The 20,922-nt window shown below is 45.8% G+C and overlaps 1 protein-coding gene across 2 annotated transcripts in view; it reads right to left on the bottom strand.

Moving 5' to 3' along the window:
- Window positions 1-4,475, bottom strand: part of LOC121445436 (zinc finger X-chromosomal protein-like) — a 40,167-nt gene extending 35,692 nt beyond the window's left edge. For both annotated transcript variants that reach the window (XM_041647574.1, XM_041647576.1), the window contains exon 1: window positions 4,381-4,475. The gene's annotated coding sequence lies outside the window, so the exon portion shown is untranslated. The remainder of the gene's footprint in view (window positions 1-4,380) is intronic.
- Window positions 4,476-20,922: the final 16,447 nt, after the last annotated feature.

The following is a 20,922-nucleotide window of genomic DNA, read 5'->3' as shown; positions in this document are numbered from 1 at the left end:
ACTGCTTGGGGACAAAGACAAATGAGAAGCTATCTCTTCTACATTCTATTTAGAAGACAAAAATACAAATATACCACTAAAACATAAAAAATTAAATGCTAAATTAAAGATGTCCACATTGTTCTATGGAACAAAGTGTAACAATCCAGGAAAACTGATGGTGATAACAGAAAGAGTAAGAAGCCAGGTGGCGGCAGCGGCACACACCTTTAATTCCAACACTCGGGAGGCAGAGGCAGGAGGATCTCTGTGGGTGCAATGCCAACCTGGTCTACAGAGTGAGTTCCAGGACACACAGAGAAACCCTGTCTCAAAAAAAATTTCCTATAAATGGTATTGGTCATCTTTATGCTGGGTAAGTTTGGTTTCAGCTATGTTAAGACATTAGACACTTCAAACGCTGGATGAGAAACTAGGTATGTGAACATGGTAACAGACATTGAACTAGCAGACAAGATTCCAGAGAGAAGCTAGCTGATAAACACTGAGGAGACAAAGACAGCAGAGTAATGTGTGAAAAAGAACCCTTTCGTGTGACAAACCCATTGGCATGCCGAAGAAATTTTCTGACTTGGGAATTATTGGATTTAGGAAAAGGTGAAGTGAAAAGTAGTACATAAAGCAAACGAGAAAAGAGATGAGGCTTCTGTACAGTAAGCAAAACCAAGACTACTTGAAGGACCAGGAAGGCACGAGCTAAGTTGCAGGAGACTGTATCTGGAAGGCTAATCCCTGTACAGGGAAGGAGCGGCAGCTGAGATCGAGGCTCCCTGGTGTCTCAAACAAACAAATAGGCTAAAATAAACCAGAAAGGGACTCAATCAGCAGAGGTCCACCCCAAAGGAGGCAGACCAAGGTGTGTGCAGGAGGCAAGGCTAGACAAAATAAGGCAATCCTTACAGAGACAAAAGGTAAAGAGAAAAGCCTACACGGAGAAAAAAAAAATCAGAACAGGATGACACACTGACAACCAGATAACTGGGTTAGCCTTTTCAGTTAGGTTAATAAAATAAAAAAAAAAAAAGAATCTAAGCCATTTGTGGCAACACACACGCCTGAATCCCCTGCACTTAGGAGGCTGAGGCAGGAGAATTGGGAAATTGAAGCTAACTAAGCTACTTAATTAGACTGGCTCTCAAAACAAACAAAAATGAAACCTTTGATGAGGGTGAAGGATTTCAGGAGCCAGTTAAGGGTTTTTTAGGTTATAATAAAATGAACTGCCCCTGTACACAAGCACAAACAGTGCATTATTAGTGATAAATCAAGTCCAAATGTTGGTGACTGACAGCAGCAATACAGGGGAATGTCTCTGAAAGGAAACTCCAGCACTTTTTTTTTGGAAAATGGAAATTGCAAAAAAAAGGAAAGAAAATATCCATCTATTTGGAAAATACATATATATAAAAAAGCATCTCGTTTATCCAAGGTGGGTAAGGTAGGAAGTGTCTCAGCAGGGAAAAGGACTTTGTGTGTAACCACTCCTGATGAAAACTATACATTCCCAATCTTCCTAATTACACAATTTGAAATTAATTTCTTCTCAATCCTCAAATACCCACTATAAAGAACTGCTTGACTGTACTAATTAAACTCAACAATTGCACACTATATATTACCCATTCTGACTGCTCTCCCACACACACACACCCAAAAACTGCATCTTAAATTGCCTTTTAAGAGAATTTTTCAAATGTGATTTTTTTTGAGACAGGGCTTCACTATGTAGCTCTGGCTGTCCTGGAACTCACTATGTGGACCAAGATGGCCTCGAACTCACAAAAGTCCACCTGCCTGCCTCCACCTCCCAGTGCCAGGGCAAATGGCATGTCAGGCTCAAGATAAGTTATCTTTATTATCTTTATTATCTTTATTAAGTTTGCCATGGCCTCTATGGAAAAACTGTCCCAGGTCTTCCACGCTCTTCAGGAGCATTATTTCCAACCTGTTGCTGTCTACAAAAGTGGAAACACTGACAATAACGACGCAACTCACAAGCTTGTATCATAAAATTCTGAAACACACTTCCCACCTGTGCGTCTAGATAAGTCAAATATTAATCCAAAAAAAAAAAACCGCAGGGAGGCTTGGCTTAGCAAATAACCTTAGTTAGCCTCTCAAACAAAACGGTGGTTCCTCTCAGCAGGGAGAAAAAACAGATTGCAAAGGGCACCTGAAGGCCACTGGTTTTAATAATCATCCTTCCAGCTACTCTTCAAAACCGACTTCTTAAAAAAATTACCATAGAAACACTTACAGGCTCATTTCTCATCTTCAAGCTGCACCAATCTTAATTTTCAACGATGGTGGATGAGATTACAGGAAACCCTCCTCAGTTTACCACGGAAATATTAACAGCTCTGAGCAAAACGATATTCACAGCGAGTAAAGAAAAGGGCAGCTGTCTGACGAAAACATCATTCAAAATGTAATAAACATCTCTTAAGAGGGTAAAAAAACCTGGCTTCTGAGCACTCTGGCTTCATCATCGCCGGGAAAACACTGGTCAACCTACAACTACTTCTCTGCAACTTATCCTAGCCGAGCCAAACGCTCTTGAGCACCGACCCCGCGAGGGAGGGCGCCCCTGCTGCGTCCCCTGCGGGCACAAAACCCTCCCGCCCAGCAAGGCGCGGCCCACCTCTCGCAGCCTCAGTTCCCACCACTCCTACCTAGGCTGTCCGCTTCAGGCCAATAGTGAAAACACTCAACGTTCCCTGGAGAAACTTCCCCCTTGAAACGCCCTCTGCCTCTCTGGGCCACCACCTAAAAACGGCCCCGGTTCGGAAGCTCAAAGCGGCCCCTGTTCCAGGCACCCCCTCCCGACGCCTCAAACGGAAGCTGTGCCTTCGCTGGGAGCCCACGGGGCTCGGACGGAGCTTCAGCTCAACTCGGAGGCGCTCGGCGCACGCCAGCCCTCGCTCGCCTGCCTCCACCAACCTGCAGCCAGCACGTCCGTCCGCGAACCTCGGGGGGGGGGGTTGCGGCCCCGGCGCCCCGTCGGAAAGCGGCACCGCTAACACGGGACTCACTCCGAGCTTCCCAAGAAAGTTGGGTGCGGTGCGATGGAGACAACTTTCCCCGAGTCGCGTGCCGCGCGCTACCCAACTTCACGGACACCCTAGCTAGCCCGGCACGTGAGGTGCGCTAGGGGGTACGGCACTCACTGCTCCAGAAGACTCGCTCCCTTCCCTCCTAGTTCCCTCAACTAAAATAAATAAAGGAGATACCAAAATTTCAAAGGCAGCCTCCCCAGCAACTTGTTTCCACGGAAAGGAATACCAAAACTTCCCTCCGCCACTAAGTCTTCCGCTTTCGTAGGACGCCTTTTTCCCCCTATTGGTCAAAAGGGTGGTGAGAACTTTCCCATCGTTTTTCTTTCTTTATTCACGGACTCGTGAATGCAACGATTGGCGGAGAACACCCGCATTGGGGTCACCCTAACGGCCATGGCTGACTGTCTCTGGGGGGGGGGGACAAAACAAAACAATAAAAATGTCTCCCGTTTCGCGACTGTCACCGGTGCAGCTCACCGGCGGCGGCGGCAAGAGCTCAGAGTCCCGGAGCGAAACAGATGAGGTGGCTCTGGCGCCAAGGCGACCGCGAAGGCCGCCTGCGGCTGCTGAGCCGAAATGCAGCGGAAACAGCAGCCAGTCACGGGGCTGTGGGAGGCTGGGCAGGAAGGTGGCGCTGCCGCCAAGCGCCTGGAATCCGAGTGTTCATCATGGCGGCGAGGGCAATGGCCGCCATGGGGAACGAACACGCCCCTCCGCGCACACTCGACGCCGCGCCCGGGCTCCGGTGCCCGTCGCCAGCGCCGCCGCGGCCGCTGCCCGCTCTCCCACCCCCCCTCACGGGCTGTAGCGGAATTTTCACCTCAGACGCCGCCTTCAAGATGGCGGCTCCCCCTCCCGGCAACCCCCTCAGTCGTCCCCTGCAGCAGGCGCCGAGCGGCCGCCATCTTGTCCCCCGTCCGTCTTTTTGCCCCCCCTCGCCCATATTTACATAGCGAAAATCGGCCGGCCCGGCCTGCGGCCTTCACCTCACGCCTGCAGCCTTAGCCTCCTCGCTAGGCCTCGCCCCCGCACGGTGCCCCGGGTCGGCCGCGTCGCCCACCTAGGACCCGTCCGCCGCCTCCCCAACCTCTGGGCAACAGCGCCCCGGCCGCCGCCCGTTTACGGAGCGCGCCTCAACCGTCGCTCCCCACACCCGGGCGCCACCCCAGGCCTAACTGCGGCCTCCTCCGGGCCTGCACGGCGCTGCGCGCCACGCCGCCCGGCCTAGCGCGGGAGGGCGCCTTGCAGGCCGCCCGACCAGGCCGGGACCAGGCCGCCGGCGCGCGCGCTAGGCCCCACGGCAGCAGCGGCACCCCGGACTCACCGGACGGGCGTGCGGCGGTCGGCGACGGTGGCGGGTGCTGCAGGCCGGCCTTTCTCTGGAGCACTGGGCCGGGCTCCGGCTGGTGGGGCGGGCGGAGGGGCCGAGCTCGGAGCTGACAAAAAGCGGCCCAGCTCCCCGGCACGGGCCCGCCGTCAGCACGTCACGTCACCACCGGGAGAGAGACCCAGGAAAATGCGGAAGGATAGAGGGGCCCCCTCCTCCGCCCGGTGGGTGCCTAGGACACCCCTACTCGGCGCCCTTCACGCCCCACAACCGGGCAGCCCAGTGGACTCGCTGCGGCGGGGTCTCCGACGGCCCGAGTTTCCGTGACAGCGCCCCCCTTCTTTCCACCTCCGCGCTCCCGCCCTCCACCGCCGCCACACACACACCGCTGCCACCGCTGCCTGGGCTGTAAAGTCCGCACGAGGCCGTGGTCCGCCGACCCCGTAGAGAGGCGGGAGGCCCGGGCCGCCCCCCACCATGTTTGTGGGCCGCAACCACCCCCTGGGGGCCTCCAGGGAGACCTACTGCCTCTCCGCGAGGGTCCTGGCCTGAGGCGGTGGCTCGAGTCGTTTGCAGGCCCTCAGACCCCCTCCCGCCATAAATGTGGTTTTTTTTTTTCCATCCCCGGTGCCTGGGGAAGAAGATAAATTTAGCAACCCCCGCCGTCTCCTGTCTTCCTTTTAAAAAACAACTTTGAAACAAAATGAAAATGGGCTTGCCAATTTGAATGAGGGGAGGGGGGTCTCTAAAACAACTACCAAACCCTGGTATTTTTTTTTTAATAAATAAGCTTTCTGTCAGGAGGCCACATTGGTCTGGGGGGAGTGCATCTTGAAGACTTTCTCACACTGCAGTGAACAGGAATTTTTAGTGGTATAGTTTCTGGACACGTGTGTTACATTATTTGGAGTGTATAAATTTTTACTTTTATGTGGCAGTGATCATGTCATACATTCCTCCAGAAATATCTAGAAAACAAGATTTTTTAAATAAAATTCGTAAGCAAGTCTCTTAAAGTTTAAGAAAATAGAGAAGGGAAAATGTATGTGATTCGACAAAATATTTATAAAATTATTTATAAAATAAGAATTTTGTAATGGTACATTTCTTCCCCCTGCCCCCCCTTCAAAACGGGGTTTCTCTGTGTAGTCCTGGCTAACCTGGAACTTGCTCTGTAGACCAGGCTGGCCTCGAACTCAGATTCACTAACCTCTGCCTTCCTTCCGAGCACTAGGATTAAAGGCATGCGCTACCACACCAACCTATGTTACAGTCCTATACTGAAATACGGACTAAAACGACACTTAAAAGTTGCCAGGAAAACGGTGTACATCAATGTAGAATTTAACTAACATGCTATAACTTACTGACATACTGAGAAATGACTTTAAACACGGAGAGCTTTGTTTTTGGGGGGTGGATTTTTTTGGTGGGGGGTTTGAGACAGGGTTTCTCTGTGTAGCAGTTTGAGCTCTGTAGAAGAGGTTGAGCTCGAACTCACAGAGATCCGCTTGCCTATGCCTCCCAAGTGCTAGGATTAAGGGCGTGTGCCACTACCGCCGACGAGGTCATATATTTTAATTCCATCTTACAATCATAAAAAGCTTTAAAAAGGGGAAACGTGTAGTCTAAGAACTACCGCCGAGACAGGCGTGGTAACTCAAACCTGTAATCCTCAAAATCTAGAAACCAAGGCAAGAGGATTTCGGCAAGTTCCAGGCCAGACTGGACTACTGGTGGAGGCACTCTCATAGGTAGAATTGTACTAAGACTGGAACAGAAATTAGTATGGACCCTAAGCAAGGATGGCATAAATTTGTGAAGGGTTCCAACAATTTTTTTTCCTGAAAGTCTACTAGAATCTAGTAGATCTATATAGTAACCAGATAGTCATTTTCTTCTCAGGATTTTAGCTTCCTGCCACCACACAAATTTTCATCATTTACAGAAAATTCCTTCAGGCTGTGATACAGGCTGTAGCCATCTAAAAATAAAACTAAGCAAGATTACTTCAAGTAAAAAAAGCGAGAAACAATCAGGTACGGCACACACCTTTAATCTCAGCACTCAGGAGTCTGAAACAGGAAAATCAAAAGTTCAGGCCAGTCTGGACTACACAGAAAGACCATCTCAAAAAGTTGGGGAAAAAAAAAGTTGGCAGGCAGGCACTGCATTTCCAGATGTTCCGGAAACTGAAAAGGAAGGATTCTTTCAGTGTACGTCCTGGAGCCCAGCCTCACCAATAAAGAGACCTCATCTGGGGTGGGGTGGGGGAGGCAGGCAGTAAGGTAGCTTATGGGGTCACATTAATATAGTTTTTTAAAATGATAACCAGTGTTTAAAGACTTTATAAGGGCCTCCCCTTAATACTAGGTTCGCCCAGAAGGGAATCTCTACATCAGCCACACAACCATAAACATCAGGTTCAAAACAGAAAGCAGAGGTCAGCATTCTTCTCGGGTTTGCCCTTATTACCAGCAACTACTCTCGAAGCTGCTAAGCACTTAAGAAAGGAGTGTCCAAGGAGAATAAAGAAGAGAAGATGCCACCTTAATTTACAAGATCACACAAGTTATTGGGTACTGACAGTGTCAAAGAGCCCTCAGATAAATTGGCATGTATAAAGAAACTTAACTTTGATGGAAAAAGGGAAAGGATAGCCTAGTTTTATTGTTTAAATTAGATATACTTCTATTAAAGCACAATTAGAATCCTATTAATGATTGCACAAATAAAGTCAAATGTGTACACACACACACATGTATATGTATTTGAATTTTCAAAACAGGGAAAGTAACGGGGTATGAAAGTACTTGTCTATCATATGCAAGGTCCTGGATTTGGTAGCCAGAACCGCATCCAAAAAGAAGGAGGAGGTGAACTATCATCAAAAAACTACATCATTCCTGAAAGTACACTCGAACCTTGAATGTACCTAAAATTACTGAAAGAATTTGTTACTCCAGCCTTGGGTGATTAAGCACCAGACACCTTATACTTAATTTTTAATGGTGTTGATGACTATAGACTCGTGGGCATCACTTCTCTGCCTTCTGGCTAAGAGGAGCAGAGGATCTTGGTGAAAGGGAGCAGCAAGGACGCACCGGTTACTTTTGCAGAACTTCTAAAAAGGAGGCTGTGTGGAATGATGAAAAAGCTCCTGACAGCCCAGCATGGTGGGGCAGGCTGGTAATCTCAAAAATGCAGAGGCTGAGGCAGGAAGGGGCTAGACAGAGACTATCTCAAACAACTAACGAAAATACAGTCTCAAAGCGCTTTCATTCCATTTACATTAGCTCTCAGCTAAGTAAACACAAAATAAGAGGACCTTTTCTCTGAAGAAACTGGGCGCCTATAGTAGTAATGGAAAATGGCCGATTTCAAAGCAGTCAAAAGGATTCTGACAGTGTGCTAACACATATGTGTTCCTTCAGAGCTGTTCATGGACGTTTTTTAAAAATCCACTCAAGGTTTTGCGGATGGTTTAATCATAGAATTTCTGACATATTTATAGGTGCTTGAGCCAGAAGCCACGCAAGACCGTTCATCATTTCTCCAGAGAAAGATTAGAGCAACAAGAAGCTGTTGATTTGTACCCCACGTCTATCACTAATAGAAATCCAAACAGAAGATGATATATTGCTGGCTTATGAGTAAATATAGACTTGCTTGAATAAAGTTGTGATGATGCATTTATTTTAGAACCCCATGTTTCAATTTTTTAAATTTCCCCTAGAAAAGCTATATTTCTATCTGATTGGGCCCTATAAAAAAGAACTGCTTTTCTGACACCTGATTCTTAAATTTATTTATACTGTCCTTATGCTTAACATGAGCAAGTTGCATCTTCTGTAAGAGTTCGAGCAATTGGCTATAATTAATGCCAAGTAAGAATTTTTAGATCTCCAAGCTGTGTGCCTTCCTCAAGGAAAGAAATTTTAAAATCATGACTGACAAGTAGGTGATGTTTCAAGCAATGCTTCTCATATGAATCATTAGTTAACTAAGATGCATAATTCCTGAACCTCACCAATGCCTAAACTCTACCTCGTGGATTCTAAATCACAGGGCCGAACCAACTAGCCCCACTGAAGAAGGAAAGACCAAGACAGCGGCCTAGAGACAAAAGGCAGTGATCCGCAGCCCTGGAGCCCAGATTTCAACTGCTCTTTCACACTGGAGAAATCTGGGCTCAGAGAAATGACGGAAGAATAGAAAAGCACACGATGTGCCAGGAACATCTTCTACCAGGAAAGCAACAAAAGAAAGTGTCCAAGCTTAGCAGCTGTGTGGAGAAAGGTCTCAGGGGCCAGTCCAAAGATTCTAGCCAGCTAAAGTTCAGAAAATTTGAACACCAAAAGAATACTAACTTCTGTAGATTGAAATAGACTAGATATGAAAGGTAACGCCACGTGTTAGAACATAGATTAATACAAATGGGTTAAGTTATAAGAGCTAGTTAGGAACAAGCCTAAGCTATAAGCTGGGCTGTCATAATTAATACAAAGTCTTTGTGTCATTGTTTGGGATCTGGCTGGTAGGATAGAAAAAAAAGCTTGTTGCAGATATGTTCATGAATTTATAAGGCTTTCCAACTAGTGGTGATGCTTGCACAACTCAGTAAAAGTGTAAAAAAAACTAGTAAATTCTAGGTGACTTTGGGGAGGTTTTCTTTTTCAATAACAGGGCTCAAACCTAGATCCTCAGACAAGCCCTCTACAACTGAGTTACATCCCCAGCCCCTGGGTTTTTGAGATAGTGTTCCCCTAGATAGCCCAGGTTAGCCTGGAACTCACAACCTGCCTGTTTTTACCTCCTGAATTACAGGTGCGTGATGTTAGATTTACCACCTTAAAATGGTGATTTCGATGGCATGTAAATTATGTCTTTTTTTTAATAATCGCCTTTGGAGAATGCTAAGGAATCCACTCACTATTTTGAGAAATAGTGAAAGGTAAAAATGAAACATTTGCCACGTAAGAACTGTTCATCAGATTAACCAAATGGTTTGCTAGGGAACTACCTTTAGATAGAAGTATTCTTGCTAATACACGAAGAAGGCTTTGATAAAATCACCATTTTGTAACCACCAGATTAATAACAGATCTTGGCAACAATAGTCAATGGCTGCTAAGCAAATGGATTCCCCGATGTATGACTCATGACGGACACACACAGTGTCACTTGCTTTAACTACCAATTTACAGGAAACACAGGGGACAAAGAAAGACGTCAGTGAAGCTAGGGAGTGCAGCGCACACCTTTAACCCCAGCACTTGGGAGGAAGAGGCAGGCGGATCTCGGTGAGTTCAAGACCAGTCTGGTCTACAGAACGAGTTCCAGGACAGCCAGGACTGTTACACAGAGAAACCCTGTCTCAAAAAACAAAACAAGAAAGGAAGAAAGGTTCTAGGCCAGCCTGGTCTACAAGAGCTAGTGCCAGGACAGACTCCAAAGCCACAGAGAAACCCTGTCTCAAAAAACTAAAAAAAAAAAAAAAAAAAAAAAAAAAAAAAAAAAAAAAGAAAGGGAGAAGGAAGGAAGGAAGGAAGGAAGGAAGGAAAAGCCAGCTATGTGACCAACAACATGTTATTATTGAGAAAGTCTAGAAATGAAGTTGTCTGCTTTCTTCTACGAATAAATTCTAAAGAAACAATTGGAGGGGAAAACCAATAAGATAACCAGCACTGGATAGAGGCAGGAGGATTGAGGATTAGGAGTTCAAGGTTATCCTAGGCTATATAGATCAGCCTGGACTACTTAAATCCCTATCTCCAAAACAAAGAAGCAAAATAAAAGTTGGAAAGGCCTTAAAAGACGTCTACTAGTTACAATACATGAATTTGCATCTCTTCTTGGTTTTGAGACTACGTCTTGCTATGCAACCCAGGCTGGTGTGGAACCGCTAGCCATCTTCCTGCCTTGACCTTCTAAGGGCTGAGATGACAGGCATGTGTCACCATAGCCAGCCTTTTCATTTCAATATTGATTCAAAGAAACAAATGAGAAAACTGATGAGAGAATTGGAAAAATAAGGTGATATACAGCTGCTAGAAACAAGTTATGAACTCATTTAGGGATGATGATAATGATGACATCAGTATACCTGAAAACTAGTCCTTATCGTTGAGAGGTACAAGATCAAAATGTTTTCCGGTGAAATAATACACTATCAGAGGAGCCTTCAAAAGACACGGGGTGGTTACGAACGAGACAAAGACTGAGGGTGAAGTCAGTGGCTGGGCGACATCAATGAAATCGGGGCACAAGCAGACTGAAGCTGGGTATCAGACAGAAAACGGCTTCGTATCTTATTTTTCCTCGTCTATATAGCTGAAATTTTCTTCCTTTCTTTTGAGACAGTGTTGGCTACCATGTAGTCTTGGCTGACCTGGAATTCACTGTGTGGCTCTGACTGTCCTCAAATTCATGGCAAGCCCCCTGCCTCGGCCTCGGATGTGCTGAGATTACAGGTGTGAGCTGCCATACCCGGCTGGAAATCTTCCCTAGCGAGTTTAAGCCCTGTATGCATGTATATACAGAGGAAGGGGCTAGTGGCCAGTGGCAGTGCATCCTTGAAGTAGGCGAAACAGTGCATATATAATGGCTTCCTTTCTCACTTTTCTATGGGCCATGTGAACATTGCCCGTTTCCAAAATGAACATGACAATCAATCAAGCACACAGCTCAGAAGGAGAGTGCTTGCCTAGCGCGCGTGAAGCCCTGGGCTCAATCTCCAGCCCAGAAAGGACAAGAAGGAGAAAGGGGAAACAGTAATGTTCCCCAAATTTGTAAAGGATCACTTTGGTAAAGAGGAGGAAGCCTGGAGCCCATATCCCAGGAACTCTAAGCAAAGAGTCCATCTGAGCTGGAACCCCAGCTTCCTAATTTGTTTTATTTTGGCTCTTTTGTTGAGACAGGGTCTCAGAAATTCTGATCTTGCCAGGCAGTGGTGGCTGCGACAGCTGCTACACATGCCTTTAATCCCAGCGTGCAAGAGGCAGAGGCTGGAGGATCTCTGTGAGTTCAAGGCCAGCCTGGTTTACAAAGTGAGTTCCAGGACAGCCAGGGATTTACAGAGAAAGAGAAGCCCCATCTCGAAAAAACAAAACAAAACAAAACAAAACAAAAAAAAACAAAAAACCTGATCCAGCCTGGTATGTATGATAGTGGATGCCTTTAATCCCAGTACTTGGGAGGCAGAGACAGGAAGAGCTCTATGAGATTGAGGCCAGCCTGGTCTACAAAGCTAGTTCCAGGCCAGTCAAGGCTACATAGTAGTCACATACAGAAACCCTGTGTTTAAAAAAAAAAGAAAAAGAAAAAAGGAAAAGAAAAGAAATTCACATTTGGAGCACATGGGAGTCGAAGCAGAGGGATGAGAGGTTCAAGGTCATCTTTGGCTATACCGTAGGTTCAAAGCCCTTCCTCCTTCCTTCCTTCCTTCTTTCTTTTCTCTTTTTTTTTCTTTTTTTTTTTTTGTTTGCTTTTTGAGACAGGCTTTCTATGTGTAGCCCTGGCTGTCCTGGAACTTGCTCTGTAGACCAGGCTGGCCTCAAACCTACAGATCCACCTGCTTCTGCCTCCCAGCTGCTGGGATTAAAGGTGCGCACCACCACCTCCTGGCACACATTTGTTGCTCTTTCAGAGGACCCAAGTTCTATCCCCAGTACCCACATGGGGGCTCACAACCATCTATGGCTCCAGATCCAGGGGATCTGATGCCTTCTCCTGACTTCCTTGGGCACCAGGCATGCAAGTAGTATACATATATACATGCAGGCAAAACACTCCTACACAAAAAATAGAACATATGTTTGTATGTATGTGTGTATATGAATGTATACATATACAAAATATGTAATATATATATATATATATACGCCAAGCGCTCTCAGAGGCTTCACTTGCTTTGGCTTTAAGGTAAAGCATAGCATCGTCTCAGAGTACACATCGTACATCAATTTGCTAATGTTCCTTTAGAGCCTGTGCTCTTGTGTCTTCTCTAAGAAATCTTTCACAGGATCGTACGTATTGGCTCCCATTGTTTCTCCTAGTAAACTTACATTTTTAAATTTTATTTCATGTGCATTGGTGTGTCGCCCGCATGTATGCCTGTGTGAGTATGTCAGAAGTCCCGGAACTGGAGTTGCAGACAGCTGGGAGCTGCCATGTGGGTGCCAGGAACTGAACCCAGGTTCTTTGAAACACAGCCAGTGCTCTTAACCACTAGGCCATCTCTCCAGCCCCTAAATTTATATTTTGAAGTCAGACATAATGGTACCTATCTGTAATCCTAGCACTTAGAAAGCCACGGCAAGAGAATGGCAGAGAAATCAAGGCCAGCCTGGGCTACATAGCAAGACCCTGTCTCAAAAAGCAAAAGGCAAAGCAAAGAAATAAAGAAACTTTTTAAGTCCTTAAAATATCTTATATTGAGTCAATAAGATGGCTCGTCAGGTTAAGGCCTTTTCCACCAAGCCTGACAACCTGAATTCAGTCCCAGACCCCATGCGGTAGAAGGAAAGAACCAACTTCCTCAAGTTGCCCCGTGGCCACCAACATGCCGCATATGACATGGCATGCATGATAGTGCATGCATGCACACATGCAATAAATGAATAAATGAGGTAGAAATATAAAGAAAACTACCTTAAATCTATTTTTGTGTATGGTATAAAATAAGGATTCCACTTCAGTTCTTTCTAGGTATAAAATCAATTCTATAAAAATCACTAAACGGATCCTTTCCCTATTGGTTTATAGCACCCACTGTGTCACATAGTTTTTGTTGTTGTTGGAGTTGCGTGTTTGTGTTCTGAGGAGTGAACCTTGAGCCTTGTGTAAACCAAGGGGGGATTCTACCATGTCCTCAGTTCTGTAATTCATCATCTGCACGTGAGAATGAGCCTGCACTCACTCTTCTGACAGAATAACCTGCTCATGTATTCCTACATGAAAACCATCTGGTCAGGACGACTATATCGTTATTATGCCTTTATTCTGTTTCATCAGGTCCCTCGCCACCTCAATCTCTCTGTCATTTTTCAGGATTATCTTGGATCATCTTACAATTTCTATGTAAAACTTAAAAATAGCTCACCAAGGACCTGAGGAGACAGCACTGGTTGGCTTTTCCAGAAGACCTGGGTTCAATTCCCAGCACCTGCGTGGAGACTCACACCCAACCACCCGTACTCTAGTTCCAGGGTGATATTACTCCGTCTACTGGCTTCTATCAGAACTGCATGCCCCTGGTGCACACATAAAAACAGAAACAAACTAAACTACCTCATCAAATTTTACAGTACATCCGAATGGTTTCTAAAAGCTTGTATTTTGGTTTGGCTTGGTATGGTTTAATTTGGTTTGTTGAGACAGACAGGGTCTTGCTATTTTCGTCCTGAATTTTGCCCAGGCTGTCATCAAATTCATGATCCTCCTGCCTCATCCTCTCAAGTGCTAGAACTGCCAGCTTGCAGCAGGATACCAGACTTTCTAAGACTATTTTCTCTGCTCCACAGCCTCTTTACTGACATCCCCAAGGGCAAACACCTGATCTTTTTTATTCCTTTTGCCCAGGGTTGTAGCATCCCTAACACCAAAACAATGATCAAAAGTAACACAGCAAGATAGGCTTTTAGTGCAAAATGCCTGGTGCTTAATCACCTAAAGCTTAATTACCAAATGCTCTCAGTGATCTGAGGTGCCCTTAAGGCCCTGATGTACTTTCACTGATGATGCAGGTTTTAATTATAGTATCCTCTCTGCTCACTGGGATTACAGGTGTACACCACCACCCTTGACTTTGATGGGTTTTTTTTTTTTTACTACGTTGAATTTATAGACCACTTAGATGGAACTTTTACATTTCCCGAGCCATGCGTGGTGGTGCATGCCTGTAATCCCAGCACTGAGAATGTGGAGGCAGGAGGATCATCGTAAGCTCCATAGCAACTTTGAAGACAGCCTGGGTTCTATGAGGCCATGTCTCAAAAATCAAGAAGGAACACACTCGAACTGCTGACTTAGTTTTTCCATTACCTAGCTGTTCTTTTCTTTAATATACGCTTCATAAGAACTGGGGCTGGGCAAGTGGAGAAAGTTGAGTGCTGGGTGCGGTTTCCATGGTTTTCAAGCAGATGCCTCCAAAAGATCAACACACTCACACACACCTTGGACTCTTTCTACTCTTCATTTGGGCCTTTGTTCCCAGGGATTGGAAGCTCAACTACATCACCTTCATGAGAAAAATAAGCCTTCAGGAAATAGGCTTGAATTGTCTTTAGGATCTTTGTGTTGTAAATAGCCTGCAGGCGAGAAAGAGAAGCAAGGTATGCCTTAATTCTTTTTTTTTTTTTGTATTTTATTTTATGTGCGTGGGTGTTTCGCCTGCTGTTATGTCTCTGCACCATGTGTGCATCGAGAGCTCAGGGAGGCCAAAAGAGGGTGTCTGATTGAATGGAAATGCAGTTACTGTTAGTTAAAAGCTCCCGCGTGGGCGTTAGGTAGTGACCCTGGGTCCTCTTAATAAGTGAGCCCTTTCTCTAGCGCCAGCATTCTGCTTTTATTCAATTCGGTCTGAATTTATTCCCCAGTGTATTTCTCCCTTTCCTTCATAATAAGGGAATTTTAATTAGACATAGGGCGTTAGCTAAATTATACACTTCCTGGTCCCCTTTGCCACTAGCTGTCACCACATTAATATAGTAGAGGAGGGAGGGCGGGAGCGCCACTGTATTCTGTATTATAAAGGAACATTTGTACTCAATATTATAAAAAGGAATCTGCATATACATGTTATTAATAACTTAGAAAGTATCCGCTGTTCATTGTTGCCTTGTTTCGCATTATCTCCCCCCCACCTCCCCCAACCCAGATGTTGATATCGGGAGAAGCTAAGTGGACTCAGCCTTTCAAGTACCTGAGCTCAGACATCCACAGGGCGAGGGAAGAGCACACAGGCTGATAACAAGAGAAGCGTGGTCAGCACAAGTCTCCGAAGTGTGGTTCAACGCCTAACCAGAGGGCCAAGACTGAGGTCTGCAGAGATTCACTGACTGCCTCTGCCTCCCCTCCCCCTATAGCCCACGGCTGGCTGATGGTGGAAGGCAGGGGTTGTTTCGGTTTTTTGTTTTGTCTTGTCTTAAGTGTGTTGCTCTGCTGCCTTCTCAAAGCCTCTGAATAAAGCACAACTTCAAGATTTGGTTCCTGTCTCCACTCGTTGTCCTGCGGGGGTGAGAGGCAATGGGACCGCAGCCGCTCAGCTTACCAGACGACTGTGTTCTTACCAACAGAACTGGGGAAGATAGGTTAAGTGCCTCTTCAGGGCTCTTTAAAACATGATGTCTGCGCTCTCGTGGGCTCTGCGCCATTGTCTGATGGCCTGGACATGGCAGCAGCCTGACAGTGCTACTTGGGGGATGCAGATAAGAAGCACGTGTCGAGTTTGGCATGGATGCCTGCCAACCCTGCACCTTCCGCCACCATGGGATTACTTTGTGGGATGGAAATACAGTTAAATAGTATTAAATGTCTGTGTTTTGAGGGCTCTTTGAAAAAAAAAAAGAACTAAGCCTTACCTTTCATCTTCTTATTCTGAACAGTTAGATCATATGTTCTCAGTGCTTTCTGGTTGTGGGATATTTGGACGCTGGGTGAAGGTGTGTTGCTGTGATTGAGGTAAGGAAAAGCTGAAGGGCCAATAGCTAGGGCAGGAGGTAGAGGTGGGATTTCCAGGGAGAGAGTGGAAGTAAGAGGAAAAATCTAGGCACACGGGAAGAAGTCAGGAGACAAGGAGAGGAAACAGGAAGTGCAAGATGGAAGAGAAGTAACGCCACATGTCAAGACATAGATAAATAGAAATGGGTTAACTTAAGTTATTTTAGGAATAAGCCTAATCTACAGGCCAAGCTTTCATAATTAATAAGAAGTCTCTGTGTCATTATTTGGGAGCTGAATGGCAGGACAGAAAAAGACTCATTACACTTTCTTTTCTCTAAAGTACACAGGTAAAACCAACTTCCTTCTCAGTACCTCTACCTGGATCACTCAAACTTTGACGGATTGTTTTGTTGCTGTCGAGCATTAAACATTTCAGAAGTTTTTCCCGTTTTAATTAACTGTGGTGTGTGTGTATGTGTGTGTGTGTGTTGGGTGTATGTATGTAAGAGGGGGAGACAGAAAAAGAAAGAGGGAGAGACAGAGAGAGAGAGACGCATGCACACCATAGCGCACATGAGGAAGTCCAGAGGACAGCTTACTTGCATTGAACTCTGTCAGGCTTAGCGGCAAGAACCTTTACCTGATGAACTATTTCACAGACCTTTGAGTCTCTTTCTTTTAACGTCATTATTTAGGTGTGTTTTAAAATGTCCCTACGAAGTCGGATGTTGGATTTGCGTCAGTAGTTACAGGGACTGAAGAATCCGGAACAGAAGGATAGCTTTAACCCAGAGGTTAGAGGCCATCCAGGGCACTGTAAAGAGATCCTGTGGGGGGGAGAAAAGAGAGAACAGTGCAGGGGAAGGTGGAGGGGGGAGAAAAGGAAGAGAGCCCAGCAAGGGAGGCCAAGATTGTTTGCATATCATTCATACCAAATATGATTTATCTCTTTGAACCAGAGGTTGTACTTGGCACAAGCCACCTGTAGTGAAAGACTAGTTTTTTAAAAAAATCCATCCAGGAGTAGTAGGACAGGCCTTTAATCCTAGAGCTCAGGAGGCAGGCAGACAGAGCTCTGTGAGTTTGAGGCCAGCCTGGACTACAGAGCAAGTTCCAGGACATCCAGGAACACATAGTGATACCTTGTATGGTGGTCTGAATAAGAACGGCCCCCACGGGGTCATCAGGAGTGGAGCTGTTTGAAAGGATTAGAAGGAGTAGGAGATGTGAACTTGTTGGAGAAGTGGGTCACTGGGGGGTGGGTTTTGAGATTCTAAAAGTACTTGAGAGGCAGAGGAAGGTGGATCTCTGTGACTTAGATGCCAGCCTGGTCTACAGAGTGCGCTGTTCCAGGACAGCCAAGGTTACAAAGAAACCCTGTCTTGAAAAACAAAACAAAAAGCCCGTCAGGCCCAATCTCTCCCCTCTCCCTCTCCCTCTCCCTCTCCCTCTCCCTCTCCCTCTCCCTCTCCCTCTCCCTCTCCCTCTCCCTACCTAAGAATCTGGATGTAGCTTGTAGCTCTGAGCTACTTCTCCAGCACCATGTCTGCCCGCATGCCACCATGCTTCCTGCCATGATGATAATGGACTACACCTCTGAAACTGCAAGCCAGCCCCCAAATAAATTCTTTCTTTTAAAAGAGTTGCCATGGTCATGGTGTCTCTTCACAGCAAAAGAACACTGACTAAGACAGAAGTTGGGACCAGGGAGAAGGGTATTGCTGTGACAGGCCTGACCACACTGTTTGTTGGTGGAACGTGAACACTGAGACTTTGTATTAGGAACGCAGTTGAATGCATTCAGTGCTGCTTAATGGGTCATCCTAGCAGGCGTGTGGAAGACAGTGGTGTTGAGAGCAATGCAGATTAAGAGGACCCAGCTCAAGAGGTTTCAGAGGGGAAGAGTATTAGTTAAGTGACTTAGAGACCATTCTTGTGATATTCTGGCAGAAAATGTGGCTGCTGTTTGCCCTCGTCCGAAAACTCTGCCTGAGGATAAACTAATATCATTGGCAGGAGAGATTTTAAGACAGGCTAGTGTTGGCTGGGTCACATAGTTACTAGTGGTCACTCTCACGCAGGTCTACAATGAAAAGGAGCAAGCTGGACAAAAAAAACCTCAAAATGTACAGTTTGAGGAGAAAAGAGCACCAGGAAGTGTAGTGGAGCTAAGCCCAGTGCCTGAGGATAAAAAGCATTTAATGAAAATCATGATGCTAGACGGAATAAAGGGAATGGTGACATCAGGGCAAGACCCCATTCACCTAAGAAAATCCCTTTTATTATATTAGATTATATTCCCTTTAAGTCTTAGTGAAAAAGAATTTTTTTTTTGTTTTCCTTCTTTCCTTCCTTCTTTATTTAGGTTTGGGAGCTTGATCTAGGTTGCCAGGTTTATACTGCAAGCACCGTTACCTGCTATGCCATCCTGACAGCCCTCTCAATGGGTTTTCTTTTTTTTTTTTAAATTTATTTATTTATTAAGGATTTCTGCCTCGTCCCCACAACCGCTTCCCATTTCCCTCCCCCTCCCCCCGATCAAGTCCCCCCCCCCTCATCTGCTCGAAGAGCAATCAGGGTTCCCTGACCTGTGGGAAGCCCAAGGACTGCCCACCTCTATCCAGGTCTCCTAAGGTGAGCATTCAAACTGCCTAGGCTCCCACAAAGCCAGTACGTGCAGTAGGATCAAAAACCCACTGCAATTGTTCTTGAATTCTCAGTATTCCTCATTGTCCGCTATGTTCAGCTAGTCCAGATTTATCCCATGCTTTTTCAGACCTAGGCCAGCTGGCCTTGGTGAGATCCCAATAGAACATCCCCATTGTCTTAGTGTGTGGGTGCACCCCTTGTGGTCCTGAGTTCCTTGCTCGTGCTCCGTCTCCTTCTGCTCCTGATTTGGACCTTGAGATTTCTGTCCGGTGCTCCCGTGTGGGTCTCTGTCTCTGTCTCCTTTCATCGCCTGATGAAGGTTAATATTCCTGAGGATGCCTATGTGTTTGTCTTTGGATTCGCTTTTAAGGAAAGTTTAAGCAGTGAAGGAAGGCATCAGAACCAGAAAGTGAAGTATGTGACGATATAACCGAACTAGAGGGCCATGTTCCAGCCCCAGCAGGCAGCAGAACTTGGAGGGTTTAGCCTTGTGGTTCTGGCTTTAGAGTCAAGACCAGAAGAAAAGGGCTATGGAATCTTCCCCAGCAACTAAGGGAAGTCACTGAGGTCATGTGTGTGTCAGGGCTGCCCCTGCATGAAGCCCAGAAAGACCACTGCATGAAGCTGTGAAGGTGAAGCCTGGATTGCCTTGGAGACCCCCAAGATGGTGGAGATGCCAGCGCTGTGGGACACCTGCCCAGGAGAGCTGCTAACGGGGAGTGGAACCAGCCCAAGAGAAAGAAGTGTATCACAATCAACAAGGCTGGAAGGAGGTGGAGATCTGAAGAGCTCTTTGACATCAGACAAAGCAATGCAGAGTTTGGGGTTTGCACAAAAAAACAAAAGCCAAAACAAAGCAAAACAAAACCCCAATCTACTATACACTATTTGTATAAACTAGAATAAAAACAAGACATTAGAAAAAATATCATTTAAGGTAATTTTAAAAATATTTATCTCATTTTGTCTCTTGTCTGAATGTGTTTATGTACACTACATGTGTGTCTGGTGCCTGCGGAGGTCAAAATAAGTGGCAGATTACCTAGAAATGGAGGGATGGGTGCTTTTGAGCTACCATGTGCATGCTGGGAACTGAACCTGGGTCCCCTACAAGAACAAAAAGTGCTCTGAATTGCTGAGCCATCTCTCCAGACTCAAGATAAATTATTTTTTGACCAGAATACAAATCTGTTTTTTTCTTATTTGCTTTTCATTAGTTTAAGTCCTTGAGAGGTACTATTTTTATAAAGTTCTGCATGTATGCCTTCAGGCAAGAAGAGGACACCAGATCTGACAGGTTGTGAGCCACCATGTGTTTGCTGGGAATTGAACCCAGGGCCTCTGGAAAAAACAGCCAATGCTCTTAACCTCTGAGCCATCTCCCCAGCCCTTTATAAAGTATTTTTAATGATTCATTTTTTTTTTTGAGACAGGGTTTCTCTGTGGCTTTGGAGCCTGTCCTGGCACTAGCTCTTGTAGACCAGGCTGGTCTCGAACTCACAGAGATCCGCCTGCCTCTGCCTCCCGAGTGCTGGGATTAAAGGCGTGCGCCACCACCGCCCGGCTTTCATTTATTTTTTTATGTACATTGTTGTTTTACCTGCATGTATGTCTGTGTGGGAGTGTCAGATTCCCTGGAACTGGAGCTACAGACAGTTCTAAGTCGCCATGTGGGTGCTGGGAATTGAACCCAGGTCCTCTGGAAGAGCAGCCAGTGCTCTTAACTGCTGATCTGTCTGTCCAGCCCTGAGAGGTGATATTTTCAAATGACATTAAAAAAAATAGGCCGCGAACTTACTATTCAAGATAGTGGCATAAAATGTTCATCAAATGCTAGAAAACAGGCCAGGCGGCACATGAATACCACTCAAAGGAATCGGAGTTTGAAATCAGTGGGGAGATACTGTGATACCTCGTCTCAGAAAAAAAAAAGTTTTAAAACACATTCCCTTTTATCTTGTCAAGTTCTGCTAACAAGGAATCCACTGGCGGGCACACTACAGAAGCTACACAGGTGACAGCATGCCTTTGCAGCGTGTGCACAGCATAGCATAATATTTAACTAACTTACATAACGGCCCTTCACTTAACAACTTTGGCCCAATCAGGTCTTGAAAATTAAACCAGGTTTTAAAGAAAGACTCCTCCATCCTTGCACCTGATATAGTCAATACATAGATGCTAAAATAAAGCCCAGCATGTAAAGCCAGGCGTGATGGTACATAC

This window comes from Microtus oregoni, unplaced genomic scaffold, assembly GCF_018167655.1.
Source record: "Microtus oregoni isolate MIOR12 unplaced genomic scaffold, Mior012 000191F_ref0000080, whole genome shotgun sequence".
In the NCBI taxonomy this organism is placed as follows: domain Eukaryota; kingdom Metazoa; phylum Chordata; class Mammalia; order Rodentia; family Cricetidae; genus Microtus; species Microtus oregoni.
Note: the sequence above shows the minus strand (reverse complement) of the source record. Positions and strands in the feature narration are given on the sequence as shown.